The sequence below is a fragment of the Macaca fascicularis genome, chromosome 1, assembly GCF_037993035.2.
Source record: "Macaca fascicularis isolate 582-1 chromosome 1, T2T-MFA8v1.1".
NCBI lineage: Eukaryota > Metazoa > Chordata > Mammalia > Primates > Cercopithecidae > Macaca > Macaca fascicularis.
Window position 1 is genome coordinate 40971890 of NC_088375.1, and position 20978 is coordinate 40992867.

The 20978-nt window shown below is 38.8% G+C and overlaps 1 long non-coding RNA gene across 1 annotated transcript; it reads left to right on the forward strand.

Moving 5' to 3' along the window:
• The first annotated feature begins 427 nt into the window (after positions 1 to 427).
• On the forward strand, positions 428 to 4755 carry LOC135968541 (uncharacterized). The gene is made up of 2 exons (XR_010583397.1): positions 428 to 991; positions 3469 to 4755. It is a non-coding gene; the product is annotated as an uncharacterized lncRNA (long non-coding RNA).
• The last annotated feature ends 16223 nt before the right edge of the window (positions 4756 to 20978 follow it).

Consider the following 20978-nt stretch of genomic DNA (forward strand, 5'->3'; position numbering starts at 1 on the left):
ATTTGAGATGCTGTTAATCTGTGACCCTACCCCCAACCTTGTCCTTGCAAGAGACATATGCTATGGTGACTCAAGGTTTAAAGGATTTTGGGCTGTGCAGGCTGTGCTTTGTTAAACAAGTGCCTGAAGGCAGCTTGCTGGTTAAAAGTCATCACCATTCTCTTAATCTCAAGTACACAGGGACACGCACACTGCCAAAGGTCACAGGGACCTCTACCTAGGAAAGCTAGGTATTGTCCAAGGTTTCTTCCCATGTGATAGTCTGAAATATGGCCTCGTGGGATGGGAAAGACCTGATTGTCCCCCAGCCTGACACCCGTGAAGGGTCTGTGCTGAGGAGGACCGGTACAAGTGGAAAGAAGGCCTCTTGGCGGTTGTTGGCAGTTGAGATAGAGAAAAGCATCCGTCCCTGGACAATGGAACATCTCAGTATAAAACCCGATTGTATGTTCTGTTTACTGAGAAAGGAGAAAACCGCCTTAGGGCGAAAGGCGGGACTTGCTAGCGCAATGCTGCTCTTTATGCACTAAAAAGGTTTATGGAGATGTTTACATATTCATATCAAGGCACAGCACTTTTCCTTAAACTTATTCATGTCACAGAGATCTTTATTCATATGTCTTACTGCTGACTTTCTCCCTACAATGATCCTATTATCCTGCCACTTCCTTTCCTTTAAGATGGTAAAGATAATTATCGATAAATACTAAGGGAATTCAGAGAACGGTGCCAGCGTGGGTCCTCGGTATGCTGAGTGCCGGTCCCCTGGGCCCACTTTTTCTTCCTCTATACTTTGTCTCTGTGTCTCATTTCTTTTCTCAAGTCTCTCTTTCCACCTAACGAGAAACGCCCACAGGTGTGGAGGGGCAGGCCACCCCTTCATCTGGTGCCCAACGTGGGTGCTTTTCTCTAAGGTGAAGGTATGCTCGAGCATGGTCATTGAGGACAAGTCGACGAGAGACTCCCGAGCACATCTACAATCAGCCTTGCGGTAAGCTTGTGCACTTGGAAGAACCCAGGGTAACAATGGGGCAAACTAAAAGTAAATATGCCTCTTATTGCAGCTTTATTAAAATTCTCTTAAAAAGAGGGGGAGTTAAAGTCTCTACCAAAAATCTAATTACGCTATTTCTTTTCTTTTTTTTTTTTTTTTGAGACAGAGCTCTGTCGCCCAGGCTGGAGTGCTGTGGCCGGATCTCAGCTCACTGCAAGCTCCGTCTCCTGGGTTCCCGCCATTCTCCTGCCTCAGCCTCCCGAGTAGCTGGGACTACAGGCGCCCGCCACCTCGCCCGGCTAGTTTTTTGTATTTTTTAGTAGAGACGGGGTTTCACCGTGTTAGCCAGGATGGTCTCGATCTCCTGACCTCCTGATCCGCCCATCTCGGCCTCCCAAAGTGCTGGGATTACAGGCTTGAGCCACCGCGCCCGGCCCTAATTACGCTATTTCAAACAATAGAACAGTTTTGCTCATGGTTTCTGGAACAGGGAACTTTAGATCTAAAAGACTGGGAAAAAATTGGCAAAGAATTAAAACAAGCAAGTAGGGAAGGTAAAATCATCCCACTTATAGTATGGAATGATTGGATCATTATTAAAATAGCTTTAGAACCGTTTCAAACAGAAGAAGACAGCGTTTCAGTTTCTGATGTCCCTAAAAGCTGCGCAGTAGATTGTGAAAAAGAGGCAGGGATAGAATTCCAGAAAGGAACAGAAAGTTCACACTGTAAATGTGTAGCAGAGCTGGTAATGGCTCGGTCAACGCAAAATGTTGACGATAATCAATTACAGGAGGTGATATATCCTGAAACGTTAAAATTAGAAGAGAAAGGTCCAGAATTAGCAGAGCCATCAGAGTCTAAACCACGATGGCCAACTCCTCTTACAGCAGCTCAGATGCCTGTAACTTTACAACCTCAAATGCAGGTTAAACAAGTACAAACTCCACAAGAAGATCAAATAGAAAAAGATCGTCTCTGTCATGGCAATGCCAATCCAAATACAGTGTCCACAATATCAGCCAGTAGAAAGTAAAACCCAGCCGCCAGTAGCCTATCAATACTGGCCGCCAGCCGAACTTCAGTATCGACTGCCCCCAGAAAATCCATACGGACAGCCACGAACATTTCCAGTGCCACAGGGCAGGGCACCATATCCTCAGCTGCCCACCATGAGACTTAATCCTACAGCACCGCCTAGTACACAGGGTAGTGCATTATATAAAATTATTGATGAGGCAAGAAAACAAGGAGATATTGAGGCGTGGCAATTCCCAGTAATATTAGAATCAAGACCACCTGGAGAAGGGGCCCATGAGAGAGAGCCTCCCGTAGCTGAAGCCAGAAATGAGTCCTTTTCTATAAAAATGCTAAAAGAAATGAAAGAGGGAGTAAAACAGTATGGGCCCAACTCTCCTTACATGAGAACATTATTAGATTCCATTGCTCATGGACATAGATTCATTCCTTATGATTGGGAGATTCTGGCAAAATCATCACTCTCACCCTCTCAATTTTTACAATTTAAGACTTGGTGGATTGATGGGGCACAAGTACAGGTCCGAAGAAATAGGACTGCCAATCCTCCAATTAACATAGACATAGATCAACTATTAGGAATAGGTCAGAATTGGAGCATTGCTAGCCAACAAGTAATAATTCCAAATGAGGCCATTGAGCAAATTAGGGCTATCTGCCTTAGGGCCTGGGAGAAAATCCAAGACCCAGGAACTGCCTGCCCCTCCTTTAATACAGTAAGACAAGGCTCTAAAGAGCCCTACCCTGATTTTGTAGCAAGACTTCTTAAGATGCTGCTAAAAAGTCAATTACCGATGAGAATGCCGGTAAGGTCATAGTGGAGTTGATGGCATATGAAAATGCCAATCCTGATTGTCAATCAGCCATTAAGCCATTAAAAGGAAGGGTTCTGGCAAGATCAGATGTAATCTCAGAGTACGTTAAAGCCTGCGATGGAATTGGAGGAACTATGCATAAAGCTATGCTTATGGCTCAAGCAATCACAGGAGTTGCTTTAGGAGAAGTTAGAACATTTGGGGGAAAATATTATAATTGTGGTCAAATTGGTCATCTAAAAAAGAATTGCCTAGTCTCAAATAAACAAAATGTAACTACTCAAGCTACTACAGCAACAGGAATTCCTTATATTTCCTAAGGACAGGCCATAGTTGAAAGAACTAATAGAACCCTCAAAACTCAGTTATTTAAACAAAAAGAAGGGGAAAACAGTAAGGAGTGTACCACTCCTCAGATGCAGCTTAATCTAGCACTCTATACTTTAAATTTTTTAAACATTTATAGAAATCAGACTACTACTTCTGCAGAACAACATCTTACTGGTAAAAAGAACAGCCCACATGAAGGAAAACTGATTTGGTGGAAAGACAACAAAAATAAGACATGGGAAATAAGGAAAGTGATAACCTAGGGAAGAGGTTTTGCTTGTGTTTCACCAGGAGAAAATCAGCCTCCTGTTTGGATACCCACTAAACATTTGAAGTTCTGCACCTCCACGGAGATGGAAACATCAAAATCGAGCACCATTGACTGGCAAGATGAACAAAGTGGTGATATCAAATATAGATGTGCGGGAAGTCAGGGACCTTGAAGGGAGGGACCGGCTGAAGCCACCGCAGAAAAACATAAAATGTGAAGATTTCATGGACATTTATTAGTTCTCCCAAATTAATACTTTTATAATTTCTTATGTCTGTCTTTAATCTCTTAATCCCATCATCTTCTTTGTAAGATGAGGAGGATATGTGTCACCTCAGGACCCTGTGATGATTGTGTTAACTGCACAAATTGTTTGCAGAGCATGTGTGTTTGAACAATATGAAATCTGGGCATCTTGAAAAAAGAACAGGATAACAGTGATGTTCAGGGAACAAGGGAGGTAACCTTGAACTGGCCACCGGTAAGCCGGACGGAACAGAGCCATATTTCTCCTCTTTTTAAAAGCAAATAGGAGAAATATCGCTGAATTCTATTTCCTCAGCAAGAAGTATCCCTGAGAAAGAGAATGCGCTCTGAGGGTAGGCCTATAAACGACCCCCTTGGAAGCATGCCACCTTTTACGGTTGAAGCCAAAGGGATGAAATAAGCCCTGGTCTCCTGTAGCGCTCCCAGGCTTATTAGGACAAGGAAATTCCCGCCTAATAAATTTTGGTCAGACAGGTTGTCTGCTCTCAAACCCTGTTTCCTGATAAGATGTTATCAATGACAATCATGCCTGAAATTTCATTAGCAATTTTAATTTTAATTTTAATGCCATCCTGTGATCTCATCCTGCCTCCACTTGCTTTGTGATATTTTATTACTTTGTGAAGTATGTGATCTCTGTGTTGGTACCAGAAACGGAGGCAACTGCAGGAGTTGCTGATGGCCTCGCAAATCTTAACCCTGTCACTTCCGTTAAGACCATCTAAAGTACTACTATTGTAAATTTCATATTAATCCTCGTGTGCCTGTTCTGTCTGCTGTTAGTTGGCAGGTATACCCAAAAGTTCCAAAGAGACAGCGACCATCGAGAATGAGCCATGATGACAATGGTGGTTTTGTTGAAAAGGAAAGGGGGAAATGTGGGGAAAAGAAAGATCAGACTGTTACTGTGTCTATATAGAAAGAAGTAGACATAAGAGACTCCATTTTGTTCCGTATTTGAGATGCTGTTAATCTGTGACCCTACCCCCAACCTTGTCCTTGCAAGAGACATATGCTATGGTGACTCAAGGTTTAAAGGATTTTGGGCTGTGCAGTCTGTGCTTTGTTAAACAAGTGCCTGAAGGCAGCTTGCTGGTTAAAAGTCATCACCATTCTCTTAATCTCAAGTACACAGGGACACGCACACTGCCAAAGGTCACAGGGACCTCTACCTAGGAAAGCTAGGTATTGTCCAAGGTTTCTTCCCATGTGATAGTCTGAAATATGGCCTCGTGGGATGGGAAAGACCTGATTGTCCCCCAGCCTGACACCCGTGAAGGGTCTGTGCTGAGGAGGACCGGTACAAGTGGAAAGAAGGCCTCTTGGCGGTTGTTGGCAGTTGAGATAGAGAAAAGCATCTGTCTCCTGCCCGTCCCTGGGCAATGGAACATCTCGGTATAAAACCAGATTGTATGTTCTGTTTACTGAGAAAGGAGAAAACCGCCTTAGGACGAAAGGCAGGACTTGCTAGCGCAATGCTGCTCTTTATGCACTAAAAAGGTTTATGGAGATGTTTACATATTCATATCAAGGCACAGCACTTTTCCTTAAACTTATTCATGTCACAGAGATCTTTATTCATATGTCTTACTGCTGACTTTCTCCCTACAATGATCCTATTATCCTGCCACTTCCTTTCCTTTAAGATGGTAAAGATAATTATCGATAAATACTAAGGGAACTCAGAGAACGGTGCCAGCGTGGGTCCTCTGTATGCTGAGTGCCGTTCCCCTGGGCCCACTTTTTCTTCCTCTATACTTTGTCTCTGTGTCTCATTTCTTTTCTCAAGTCTCTCTTTCCACCTAACGAGAAACGCCCACAGGTGTGGAGGGGCAGGCCACCCCTTCAATTCATCACATAGAGAAGGTGTCATTAATACATAGTAGAGAGTTTATTTCTTCATATCTATGGCACTGAAAGGGTGCTCGGAAGTAATCAAACTTTTCATAATTAGGAATGATGGGTCTTTTGCTTTCTTAGCCTCTGTGCAAAAAGTGCAGAAGCCATAATGTAGATTAAAATTAAATATGCTACCAAAAAGGCAATTTCACAATACAATGTGTAAGTAACTACCTTAGTGGTTGACTTGGACACACTGTTCTCTCTATTTTCTTGCCATTCTGCTATTTAGCAAATCCAGGACACTGAAAAAAAAGAAAGTATTTTTCATATGAGAATGACCCAGATCAAATTAATTTACCAATCTTGGAAATGGGATTCAGAGGGGGAAGAACGAAGCTCACTCATACTTTTTCCTAAAAGCTCCATTAACAAAAAAGGCAAGATGGGGTTTTTCCGAACATAAAGCGGGGTTTACAAGTGTTTGTTTCTTTGGGGTGTGTGTGTGAGTGTATGTGTATGTGTGTGTATGTGTGTGTTTGTGAAGAGGGAGTTGTCTTAACAGGAACTTTTGTTATGAGAAATGTGCATATTATTGAAAATAATACAACAAAAAAAAACGAAAGTAGAAAAGCATGTCATATATTAGTCAAACTTCATATATGTAAATATATATTTACACAAGAAATAATTAGGGAATGAGTATTTAATTTTTTGTTTGAGAGAAAGATTCGCATGTAGAATTTCTCTACATACCAAGATCCTGATTGGACACCCATGCTTCAGGATTTAGCAAAATTTAATTTACACTCACATTTTTAGGCACACAAAGCTTTTGAGTAAAAAAAAAAAATACCAGAAATAAGATAGAGTGAATAAAAATACATTTTTAACAGAAACAGTCTTTCTGTATAAACAAAGAAAAGTCAAGTTTTGGATACAGTAAGAAGCCAATATTGCATTAATTTATCTAGGTTACCTTTAGTTGCTGCCTTGATTAACTTTCTCTAACCCCCCCTACCCACCCACACACACACAAATGACACTTATCTTAAACAGGGTGGCAGAGGGGGAGTTCAGAAAAAAAAAATGCTTAAAAAGATTGGTAGATACTTTTGTATACAAATAATGAAATTATTCCAGGTGACTAGTGTTTATTCATTAAAGCTTCCATCATTAAAGATTAGTTCTCGGCCTTCCCTGTTTAGCCCAGTCCTTACCAATAAGCTGCAGTGTAAATATACATGCTGCTAAAATTATTCCATAATTTAAAAAACTCAAATGAACTTAAACTTATCTTGTTTTCAATTAGTCTAAATAAATTAGATATTAGTATAGAGATTACAAAGTTATTTAAGAAAGAAATTCCAGAATCAAAAAGTGTTTGGGTGAGGGGGAAAGGACAAGATGGAGGAAGGTGAATAAGATGGAGCAGTCCCTGTTGTTTCCCGGTTCTTCATCACAGATTTTCCCGTGCCCGGGGAAAAATTCCCATGCCCGGGAAAAGAACCAAATCCACTGAGCATGTGCAGAGTGACGTCAAGCCGGGGACACTGAAATTCAAGAAGCCACTCCTACACACACACCCCAAACTCCTCCCCCTCCAGCTCCCAGGCATAAAAGTCCGCTGCCGGTAAGCGCCGGTGTGACTTCTTCCACCCCCCGCATTTGTGGACCGGAGAACATCACCCCAGAGCGCTGGCGCGACTTCCCTGGCCCTCCACACCTGAGGACCAGAGAACCTTGCCCGAGAGTGTGTGCATATTTGCAATAAAAGACTGCCACTTTCTTACGTACTTTGGCCTCATGTTTAATCACTTAGCTCTCCTAAATTAAGTTACATTAAATTAAATTAAAACAAAAAGAGTAGTTGAGGTACTTTTTTTCTCACTAAACTTGAAGGTTGCTTTTGAGACAGAAAGTAGAAGAAACTTTTTTATCGAAGTATAACTATGTGACCCAGTTCGGGCCAATGATATATGAGGGGAAGTCTGCTGGGGTGGGAGGAGGAGTTTACTTCTGGGAATGACTTTTAATCCTGATCAAAACAGATGAGGGTTCAATACAATTGTATGAAGATGTAATCTTGGAGCTGCAGCAGCAATTTTATTACCATGAGATGAACATTCAAGACTCTGAGGGCGTCAGGGTGGAGAAAACTGATCTTTAATGGCATTGTGGAGCCACTTCCCAACCCCAGAACCATCTATTGCCAGATATATGTATTAATTGCTTAAGCCACTATTTGTCATGTGTTCTGTGACTTGCAGCTCTATGTATCCTGGTGGATACAACAGACCTAGCAAAGGAAAGGATACATTTTTTTGGTCAACATCTCACTCTGTTTCCCAGGCTGGAGTACAGTGGTACAATCACAGCTCATTACAGCCTTGAACTACTGGGCCCAGGTGATCATCCTGCATCAGCCTCTGGAGTAGCTGGGACTACAGGCACATGCCACTACACCCAGCTACTTAAAACAAATTTTTTTTTGTGGGAGCTAAATGATGAGATCTTATGAACGCAAAGAAGGAAACAACAGACAAGGGTTTACTTGAGGGGGAGCGTGGGAGGAGGAAGAGGAGCAGAAAAGATAACTATTGGATACTGAGTTTAATACCTGGGTGATGTAAAAATATGGACAACAAACCTCTGTGACACCTGTTTATCTATGTTACAAACTTTCACATGTACCTCCAAACCTAAAATAAAAAGTAATTTTTTTTGGTAGAGACAGGGGTCTCACTATGTTGCCCGGGCTGGTCAGTAACTCCTGGCCTTAAATAATCCTCCCACTTTGGCCTACCAAATCCCTGAGGTTGCAAGAGCCATCACACCTGATCCAGAAAGCATTATTCAACCAGAGCCACCATTACTCCATTTGGTGCCTCTATGTAACTTAGAAACTAGGTGCTTCTTCCTCCAGAGGGGTGTCAAGTCCCACTTACCCACTTTGCCAAGTGCCCTTGTGCCATCACAGGTAACTGTGTTGCTTCCTTATAAGTTTATGGAAGGGCTGCCTCTGTTCAAAGGACTCAGGTTGAGGCTGCCAATTCCAAAAGAGGAGGAGAGGGCAATGTGAGTTCCTTTTGCTTTCTGTCACATTGCAAGTGCATATATCGCATTGCTTATATATACTCTCGCAATGTGAAAATATGCACTTATAATGTGACATGGGCTATTATGGTGCAGATTAATTATCTCATTCTTCTTCTCTGATCTACCTGCAGCACTTCATTTGTACACTTAGCATGACATCATTTAACCTTCACTTGATGCATATAAGAAATTTACATATTAGGTTGGCCACAATGCATTAGCTAGAACTATGTCATTTTCATCATGTTTAACCAAAATTTCAAGTTATTAAATGAGGCATTTTTATAAAAACATCTAATTAATGTAAACACTATAAAAACTTAGTTTGGTCTGCAAAACTGGCAAAATTAATCTACATGAGTACAGCAATAAACGTAGGATAATGATTACTTTAAATTTAAGACATGTAAAGTTAACAGAATCTGACATGACATGCTTTTCCACTCATTAAATACTATATGCTGTTACTATGGGTACTCACTGATATACACTAAACTGGAAACAAACACGGCGACTAACACTGTATGATAAGATCCAGAATAATCTTATATTAGATGATCACAAAATATAAACATACACTTTAAAATTCTCCTTGAACTCTTAGATCCATTTGAAAACTTCACATAATGTATTTAAAACATCCAGGCTAATACTATACTTTCTTTTTTTTTTTTCTGAGACGGAGTCTTGCTCTGCCGCCCAGGCTGGAGTGCAGTGGCAGGATCTCAGCTCACTGCAAGCTCCGCCTCCCAGGTTTACGCCATTCTCCTGCCTCAGCCTCCCGAGTAGCTGGGACTACAGGCGCCCACCACCTCACCCGGCTACTTTTTTGTATTTTTTAGTAGAGACGGGTTTCACCGTGTTAGCCAGGATGGTCTCGATCTCCTGACCTCGTGATCCGCCCGTCTCGGCCTCCCAAAGTGCTTGGGATTACAGGCTTGAGCAATACTATACTTTCAAGGATCATTTCTATTTTATTTATTTTTTATTTTTATTTTTTTTTATTTTTTATTTTTTTTTGAGACGGAGTCTCACTGTGTCGCCCAGGCTGGAGTGCAGTGGCACCATCTCGGCTAACTGCAAGCTCTGCCTCCTGGGTTCAGGCCATTCTCCTGCCTGAGCCTCCCGAGTAGCTGGGACTGAAGGGGCCCGCCACCACACCCAGCTGATTTTTTTTGTATTTTTTTAGTAGAGAGGGGGTTTCACCATGTTAGCCAAGATGGTCTCCATCTCCTGACCTCGTGATCTGCCCATCTCAGCCCCCCAAAGTGCTGGGGTTACAGGCTTGAGCCACCGCGCCCGGCCAAGGATCATTTCTATAATTAGTTGAAACATCTAGGTTGACAGGCTGAATAGACAAAGCAATCATCATAACTAGACCAGATATGACATAGATGTTAGAACTAGACTGGGAATATTATAATTATGATATTAAAATTACTACATTAATATAATATATAAAGATCAAAAGAATAGAATACATAGCCCATAAAAAAATGCACTCACATACAGTCAATTGATTTTTTTTTTTTTTTTTTTGAGACGGAGTCTCGCTCTGTCCCCCTGGCTGGAGTGCAATGGCGCGATCTCGGCTCACCACAAGCTCCGCCTCCCGGAATCACGCCATTCCCCTGCCTCAGCCTCCTGAGTAGCTGGGACTACAGGCGCCCGCCACCGTGCCCGGCTAATTTTTTTGTATTTTTAGTAGAGACGGGGTTTCACTGTGTTAGCCAGGATGGTCTCGATCTCCTGACCTTGTGATCCGCCCGCCTCGGCCTCCCAAAGTGCTGGGATTTTTTGTTGAGACGGAGTCTCACTCTGTCGCCCAGGCTGGAGTGCAGTGGCGCGATCTCGGCTCACTGCAAGCTCCACCTCCCGGGTTCAAGCGATTCTTCTGCCTCAGCCTCTCGATTAGCTGGGACTACAGGCGCCCGCCACCACGCCCAGCTAATTTATTTTTTATTTTTAGTAGAGACGGGGTTTCACCGTGTTAGCCAGGATGATCTTGATCTCCTGACCTGATGATCCACCTGCCTCGGCCTCCCAAAGTGCTGGGATTACAGGCGTGAGCCACCGCGCCCGGCCATCAACTGATTTTTGACAAGATTCAAATTCAATTCAACAGAGAAAATACAGCGTTTCAACAAATGGTACTGGAATAATTTGACATTGAAAGGAAGAGAAAGAGAGAGAGAGAAGGGAGGGAGGCGGGGAGGGGAGGGGAGGGGAGGGGCAGAAAAGAAAAGGAAAGGAAAGGGAAGGAAAGGAAAAGGAAAGAAAAGGAAAGGGAAAGGAAAGGAAAAAAGAAAAGGAAAGGAAGGGAAAGAAAGGAAAGGAAAGAGGAAGGATCTTACACCTATGCAAAAATGAATGCAAAATGAATCATACACCTCAGTGTAAAATGTAGAAATATAAAACCTCTAGAAGGAAAACAGCATTTTGTATGATCTTGGGTTTGGTAATGAGTTTTTAGATATGAGACCAAAAGCACAATCCATAAATGGAAAAATGTGATAAACTGGACTCATCAAAATTAAAAACTTTGGCTTTTCCACCAAACCGCCCCCCCACCCCAAAAAAAATGCTGTTAGTAGAATAAAAATACAAGCTACAGACTGGGAAAAAAGTTCCAAATCATGTATCAATAAAGAACTTGCAGGCCGGGCGCGGTGGCTCAAGCCTGTAATCCCAGCACTTTGGGAGGCCGAGACGGGCGGATCACGAGGTCAGGAGATCGAGACCATCCTGGCTGACACGGTGAAACCCCGTCTCTACTAAAAAATACAAAAAAAAAACTAGCCGGGCGAGGTGGCGGGCGCCTGTAGTCCCAGCTACTTGGGAGGCTGAGGCAGGAGAATGGCGTGAACCCGGGAGGCGGAGCTTGCAGTGAGCTGAGATCCGGCCACTGCACTCCAGCCTGGGTGGCAGAGCGAGACTCCGTCTCAAAAAAAAAAAAAAAAAAAAAAAAAAAGAACTTGCAACCAAAATATAAATAATTCATAACAAGAAAAACAACCCAATTTTAAAAAGACAAAAAGAGATCTGAGCAGATACTTTTCCAAAGAAGATTCACAAGTGGCAAATAAGCATATGAAAAGATGCTCACAATAGTCATTGGAGAAATGCAAATGAAAATTACAATAAGATACCTCAACATACCTATTAGAATGGCAACTTTTAAAAAAAATAATAGTTCCAAATGCTGATTAAGACATATGGTGCAACAAGCACTCTTGTTCATTCCTTGTGGTAATGCAAAATGGCAGAATTGACTTTGTCAGTTTCTTACAAAGTTAAACATACACTTATCATATGGCCCAACAATACCACTCCTAGGTGATTACCAAAGTGAATTGAAAACTTGTATTTATAGAAACCGATAAATGAATATTTATAGCAACTTTGTTCATAATTACCAAAAACTAGAAGTAACTGAGATATCCTCAAGAGGCAAACAGATTAACATATTGTGGTATATCACACAACAGAATACTACTCAGCAATAAAAAGAAATTATTGATTCACATAACAACATAGATGAATCTTAAATAAATTTTTGCTAAGTGAAGGATGCCAGACCTAAAAGACCACAACCTATTTTATTTTATTAATATGACATTCTGCTAAAGGCAAAGCTATAGAGACAGATAAGACAGATCAGCGGTTGCCATGTGTTGAGAAGAGGTTGACTGCAAAGGGGCCACACAAGATAATTTTTAGGGTAATAGAACAGTTTCACAAAATACTGTGGTGGTAGATTCTTTACTCTATGCATTTGTCAACACTCACAGAAGGTACATTCATTCTAACTAAGGTATAATGTATTATAAACCTAAGTGAAATTTACTGTATACAATTTTTTTAAAAATCAACCACGATCTGGGGAGATTCCAGGATGAAATGCAGACTGACAAATCTGTGTTACAAATATATGACATAACTTGACTAAAATGGTTGGGGAAAAAGGAGTTGACCTAAGTAACTTTGGAAAGGTGTTTTAACTGGATACTGTAAAGCTAAAGCAAAATCAACTATACATAAATGCTTTTCTTTAATTGGTCATTATGTTTCAGGCAGGAGTATGAGTTAGCAGTTCTGAAACTACTTTACATGTATACTAAGGCTGAACAAATAAGTAAATAAATTGTAGTTAATGGAAGCCAGCTTTCTCACTGTCAGAGAAAGAAGTTACAAACAAGCAAGCAAGCAGAGAAGACTGAAATGAATCCTGTGGTTCTAAATAAAGTTGGCAATAACAATATGAATTCAATGTGTGTGTGCGTGCGTGCGTGCGCGCGTGTGTGTCCCATTTGAGACCCAGAGTTTAAGGTTTTTCTAGGGGGCTAGTCCTAAAAAGGTATTCTCTGCCTGGCAACTACCAAAATGTCAGACTCTCTGAAGGAAGCAGTGGTTCAGTACCTCAAGTGGACAAAACAGCCTTAACAAAGTAGGAGACTTTTCATGTTGGTTTGGGGAACTTTTCACAAGCCAAGTTCCCAGATGTCAGGCAAGAGTTAATCTTTAAGCAGCCTCTTCTAAGGATATCAGTCTTGGGTTTGCAGTATTGATTCTTTCGTGTGTAGGGATAACAAATAGAAACAGGAGCCAACCTGAAACCACCCCTAAAAACCCAAATTGGAACAATTTGAACAAGAAAATCAATAATTATATTATTGGATTACAATCCAAACAAACTATATATATATAAAATAAATATATATAATATATATATATAACTATATATTTTATATATATTTTATAACTATATATTTTATATATTTTTATTTATGTATATTTATATATTATATATTTATAATATTATAAATGTATAATTTATAATATTTTAATTTATAAATTATAAATTATAATTTATATTTTAATTATAATTTTAAATATAATATATAAATTATAATTTATAATTTAAATTACAAATTATAAGTTATATAAATTATATAAATTATAAATTATAAATATATAAATATTTATAAATATTATATTTATAAATATATATTTATATATTATAAATACTTATAAATATATATTTATATATTATAAATACTTATAAATATATATTTATATATAGAAATTCATATATAATAAATTATAAATATATTTATATATTATATATATTTATAAATATACAAATATATATTGTTTATATATTTATATATAATATACTTTTATATATTTATATATTTATATATAATATATTTTTATATATTTATATATATTTTTATATATTTATATATAATATATTATATATATTATATTTATATAATATATTATATATAATATATTTTATATATTTTATAGATATAATATTTCTATATTTTATATATTTTTAATGTATTTTATATATATTATATTTATATATTTTATATATGTTTTATATATTTTATATAAATATATATATTTTTATATTATATATAAAATACATAAAATATATATATTTGTTATATATTTTATATAAATATTTTCTATATTTTTATGTATTTTATATATTATATGTATTTATATATAAATATATAACTATATATATTTTATATGTATATATTACAAACAAGTAAATGAATAAACAAATAAATAAATTAGGGAAGAAGAGCAAACCTTCCTTACAGAAGAATTCTAAATTATAAGTGTAGAAGGAATGAGGGACATTTAAAATCACTATCAGAGCACATTAGTAATATCTGCTGCCAGTAAGATCCACTAAAATTAATAGGTAAAACCTTAAGGAGAAGCAGCATATTTGTGTAGCCTGATAGTATCCCATCAAAAAATATTTAGTAATTATTGTGGTAGCTTAAACATATGTCCACGAATTATTTGATAATCCTTCCTCTAGAAGATGAAGCCTGATTCACTTCTCCTTGAGTGTAGATTGGACTTACTGATAGTTTCGAATGAATAGAGAATGGAAAGGGAAAATGCTAACTTTACGGTGAAGAAACCTGGCAGGCACTACCTTAACCAAATCACAGTTAACATCATCAGTAAACAAGTTATATTGATCATGTACCCTCAATATGATGTGATGAGAGGACAACTCTACCTCCATGATATTGTTTTCCAAAAATCCATAATTCAGTCCAATCATGAGAAAACTTCAGAAAAAGCCCCATGCAGGGATATTCTATGAAATACTTGACCAGTGGTCTTCAAAATTGTCAAAGTCATGAAAAAACAAGACTGAGAAACAGATTGAGGGAGACTTAGACATGATGATTAAATGTAACACAGTCTCCTGCATTAGGTCTCAGAACCAAAAAAGGAAACATTAGTGAAATCTGAATGAAGTCTGTAGTTTAATTAACAGTATGGCACTAATAATTTCACAATTTCAATCACTGTACTGTGGTTATATAACATAACATTAGCGGAAACTAGATGAAGGATATCCATGAACTTTCTGCACTGTATTTGCAACTTTTCTGTAAATCTGAGCTTATTTCAAAATAAATGTTTTTAAAAAGTACCTGCACTGGCACATACTAGCTAGTATCTCATGTTAGCTTCTCTTGGTTAGTTCACTTGATAATGCTAGAGAACAATAGTGCTGGGAAATCTCTCTTGTTGCCTCTACTCCAAATAAAAAGTGTTTTTCTAAGGATAAGTGATTGTAGTGGCATTTGTAATTGCTTTCTTTAGTCCATTCAGGCTCCTATAACAAAGTACTGTAAACTCAGTGGCTTACAGGCAGCAGCAATTTTTCAAAGTTCTGGAGGCTGCGAAGTCTAAGATGAAGGCACCAGCAGATTCAATATCTGGTGAGGATCTGGTTCATAGGCACTTTCTCAGTGTATCCTCATCTGATGAAGGGGGTGAGAGGTTTCTCTTCAGTCCCTTTTATAAGGGCACTAATCCCATTCATGAAGATAATGATCTAATCACTTCCCCAAAGGCCCCACTGTTACTGAGCAAAAGGGCTCACTACCCAAGGCACTAGACCCAAGGCACTAGAAGCCAATACTATGACACCAGGTTTTTGAGAAAAGCTTTTATTGTGAATCAATCAACAAGGAGAGAAGAGTCCAGATCAAATCTGTCTCCCTGTGCTGTTTTTAAGGCAGTCATTTTATTAGAAAGGGTTTATGCGGTAGATTCTGGGATTAGCAGGTGACTAAAGAAAGGGGAGGTCTGGAAGGTCCTCAGGCATGCACGATTATCTCTTCATGCTACCTCATGAATCACATTTGCAAATTTGGGGAACTTAGTAGGAAACATGGTGGAAATGAAAATTTTATCCTGCAGAGACTCCAGTTGACCATGTTGGTTCCAATAAATTTCAGTCTTTTATTTTTTTTTTTAATATCACAAGCAGAGGGAGTTTCAACATTTCAGCAAGTTGTTTCTTTTCTTATCTGCCCTCATACAAGCTCAAGAATTTCTGTTATTCACTGGATTCTTTAACTCTGTGGCACAATTTCACCACCTAATAATACCATCATCCTAAGAGTTAGGATTTCAGTATATGAATTGGGTAGGGACACAAACACTCAGACCATAACAATAAGCTTGGGAAATTTCTTTGCCCTTTAAATGAACAATATCATGATGAGAAGATACCAGGCTGACCCTTTTAAAAGTTAGTGCTTCTGACCAATGTTAATTTTGAGTAGCTGAGGACACGTTGGTTTCATTGTCCTGTTAGTGGAGACTGGTTTTCAGAGTGTCATCATGGCTGGAGAACCAGGTCTGGACACATGATCACTCAGGGGCAAGGTGAGTGAGCTACGCATGCCCCTGGTGCAGGCCCTACACCTACCAGCTCAATTATCCAATCCCGTGTTTTGAGGTTGTTCGGAGGTATATGATCCAGGATGCCAACAGTAAAACCAGAAACACTTAAAAATGAGGCATTGTAAAAACGATGGCAAATTATTGTTTTGGTCTATTTCAACCTTGCTTTTTTTTTGTTTGTTTGTTTTTGTTTTTGTTTTTTTAATGCTTACCACTGGCCCTAAGTGTTCTAAGTGCTAGTGACTTCAACAGTGGTCAAGTGAGAGGCTGGGTAAGGGTGGAGTGGTAACTTTGGAATATGGACTTGTAAAGCTGTTTTGTATTGTTACCTGTGCTTCATCCTACATTAAAATGTTTTTTTCTTTCACTGAAGAAGAGCTTTGTAGTTTTACCTTGGCTAAGCTCTTTCTTACTCAGAGGCTTTTGCAAAGCCACACTGAAGTCATTTTTGCTTATTATTTGTGCTTCTACCTACTTCCAAAAAGGATCTAAGATGACTTATTCCCCAAACAATTGTGCCAACCCTAGGCCTTCATTCTCTCCCAGACCATCTGTTCCTCTTTACCATGAAGTCATAGTACTATATTTGTGACAGCACAATCATTTCCATGGCAACAGGATGTGGTCCTCATCACTGAATCCTGATTTCACTCTGACAAAGATCAAGCAGCAGGGGATTGGGTAGTATATTCTGACATTTTCTATTCTTTTTCAAGTTTAGTGTCGCTCTGAAGAAATTCCTACTTTTGATTCTAAAATTTTATACTCAGCCTAGGTATATGTTTTTGCAGAGTTTACATACGAAGTATTTGCCCAGCAAATAATTAGACATGCAAGCCAAAACTAATAATTTGAGAAAAATCACACGAATCTATACACACACACACACAATGATATGTAAACTTGCTTGAAAGTGAGATGATTAGCAAATGCCATTCTGGTTTGGATAAAAGAAAAAAGAACAGCAAATCCATTTAAAAGACAAGAAACTTCTAAGCCTAAGAAATTTGCTTTGATGACTGTGATAAGCAGTGGAAGGGACCTGACCTAGTTCTTACTCAATGCTTTCCTTATCTTCTTTAGCACAAATAAGACACAAAAGGGCCTTCCCATGTGAGCTCAGACTATCTGACCAGGGAAAGATAGATGGACAGCTTTATTCATATGAATGACCAACATTCATATAATTTTCTCCATTTGCTTTGTTTGCACACAGTTTAATTACACAGTATTTGGAGAAATTCCTTAGAATACTATTGCTATACTATGAAATTGAGTTAAAAGTATAAACTTTAAAAAGGGAACTAGTTACTACAGCATCAGAAAAAAATACCTAATTGGTCCATTAATTTAGCAGCTTTACAGGACAGATGGCAAAGACTGTTAAAATGAGGCTCTGCTAGACATATTATATAACATAATGTATATCATATATATTGTATATAGCATGTTACATATGTTTAATGTCATATGTATTATGTAAGATACAAATGTCAGAATAAAAGAGTAACTTGTCAGACTTGATCATGTTCCCTTCCTCTGTTCTCCTCCAGCTTCCTTGCTGAGTCTAAGGGGTAAGTCACGGAAAGAAATAGGGAGAAAAGGTGGTAAGGGACAGAAAGAAGAACTGAAGGAGAAGCTAAAGCAATTTACATTAAAAAGAAAAAAGATAAGAATTACCCGCAGTGTAAGGAAGGGGAAAGGGACAGAGAAAGCAGAGAGGTGAGAGGTGAAGAGAGTGACTGAAACCAGAGCCTGAGCATTTGGACAGCAGCTGCTCTGCAGTGTGGGGCTTTGGGGAAAGGAGGATTTTGACAAAGTTCCATTGTTTGTGATGGGATGTGATTGATCACTTTGCTGCTTTTTCAAGAGCCTTCAGTGGAAATAAATTATTTTTCAAAGCTCTTTAAAGATGGATTTGTGATTTTTTTGAATGAGACAAAATATTCAGATGGACTCTAAGGCTACAGGAAGCCTTATTCTGATTTTACAAATATATATGTAATCAGCCTCTCTTGAGGAAAATAATCGATGAAAATAATAAGTGGTGCTACCATTGACTGCTATCTCTGACCCTTGGACATTATGTTGACCAGAGCTGTCCCAGTCCCAAATAATGTAATATTTGCTGTAGGTGATGTCCAGAGATGGGTGGCCTTCCATGGTCTGGAATTTCTAATTCTAATGGAACTTAATCTTAGCCTTAAAGGATTTAGGAACTTAGATGAATCAAACGTGGAAGGGTAGAAAAAGACACAATGATTGCTTCAGAGAGCCCTAGTGCCAAGCCAGTTTTTGAGGCCTATGAGAAGGCAAAGGATAATTACAGAGACTATCATGATACATAAAGGACAGGCTTCACGGACAATTGTAGCATTAAGGCCTGCTCCAATCTCATACTGGTCTGAGTCTTATTACAGACTGTAGTTGCTTCAAAAAATGCAGAGCCTTTACTCACGCATAGGAGTATGGTAATAAGTGGGAAGGAATTCCTTCTGTGAAGGTCATCATCACTTTTGATCTCATTATTTTCCTAGTGTGAACATCATAATAGAGGATATGTAATGATTCAGGGGAGGACAAGGTAAGACAAGGTGAAAATGATCATCAGGATAGAAACGGTAGGCCAGGGCAAGAGTAGGAAGGCTCAGCGATTCCCAAGTGTCCCACCTAACATTAGTGCATGAGATGCGCTGTGATAAAAAAGAGTTCTGTGGGAAGACAATTTTGGGCACACTGCATAATTGTTTTTCCCTTGGAAAAATACCCACTTGCATGCTATAGGCTCTGAGGAGTCCCAACAAGAAAAAAGTTTCTGCTTAAACTACTGTTGCCCAAAATTATTTGATCATAAAACACATTTCAGCAACATGTATTAACATTCCAAGAGACTGGTATTATTCAGAATATACATTGACTAATATTGGGGCAAATGATGTATATAAAATCACCTTGGCTGGGCGCAGTGGCTCAGGCCTGTGATCCCAGCACTTTGGGAGGCCAAGGTGGGCGAATCACGAGGTCAGGAGATAGAGACCATTCTGGCTAACATGGTGAAACCCCACCTCTACTAAAAAACAGAAAAAATTGGCCAGGCACGGTGGTGGGCACCTCTAGGCTCAGCTACTCGGGAGGCTGAAGCAGGAGAATGGCGTGAACCCGGAGACAGAGCTTGCAGTGAGCCAAGATTGCGCCACTGCACTCCAGTCTGGGCGACAGAGCAAGACTCCGTCTCAAAAATGAAATAAAATAAAATAAAATAAAATAAAATCACCTCATAACAGGTTATATTACTGTGATAGCTTTAAAAAATATTGAAGGGCACGGGCCTACTGTCAACCTGTATTCAATTACTGTGACTTTTGGCCTTCCTATAACTTTGGTGTAGGATTTCACCCTACTATACAGTCAGGGCTTGCTTCATAAAAACTGGGTAGGGTTTGTATGTAACACTCTACAAAGCTTCATCCCTTCCTTCAGTGCTCCCAAATGCTCATTACCTTCATGATGCCTGTTACTACCCAGGAACTCTCATTTGGCAAATCTCCAGGATGTAAACTTTTCTTTGCAGAATTGCATGCATCCGTGTCTTTAAACTCCCAACCACCAAACCAACCTTATTTTTCAAGAAACAGCTTTCTGCTAGGGAACCAACAAAAAAATCCACCTAATGTTACCAAGTTAGCCAGGTTACATATTTGCAGCCTGACAGGGACTCCCTGAAAATATAATGCCTTTATCCTAAAATAAAAATAAAAGAAGTTTCATGGTAGGGATTTCCAGAACTGGGACACGTTAATAAAAGGAAATGTTTTGAGTTAGATAGGGCTTTAACGATCCACAGATAGTATCCCTTGAGAAGTCACCTCTTCTCTTTAAAAGAAGGGGACTCAGTCAGCAGGACGATGCTCTCTTTGAAGGAACCATGCTTGACTGTGTGATATATTTCTTTTCAAAAACACAAGAATCACTGGCACAGAGTCTCGTAAGTGTGTGTAGGGGAGGTATCTATGTTTAATGAATAAATAACTGTCTCTGCCTGGGTTTGGACTTAAAATTTTTTTTTTTTAATTTTTGAATAGGTAACACACTCATGTATACAAAATCAAAAGACACAAAAGAGCATATCATGAAAAGTAAGTTTCTCTTTTTTCTCAGTGATTCTGTTTTCCTCCCCAGAGGCAACCACTATTACCAATTCTTAAATTTCCTTCCATGGACATTCTATATATAAAAATGTATATATGTATTTTTAAACATATATAATTTTTCTTTTTTTACACAGATGGTAGTGTAATATACACACTACTCTCTTTTATTTTATTTTTTTCATTTATCAAGATATCTTAGATACCTCTCCATATGGAGAGCTAGTGGCTTGGCTATTTTAACAGCTGAGCGTTGTTTACTGAATGCCTGTGCCATTTTGTTTTGCCATTCTATTGAGGGATATATATATCGTTGCCAATCTTTTGTATTTTTAACAATACTGCATTGAATAGACTCACTGGATAAATACCTAGACATGGAATATGTGTCAATACGTATGTGCATTTTTACTTTTGAAAGATATTTCCAAATTTCT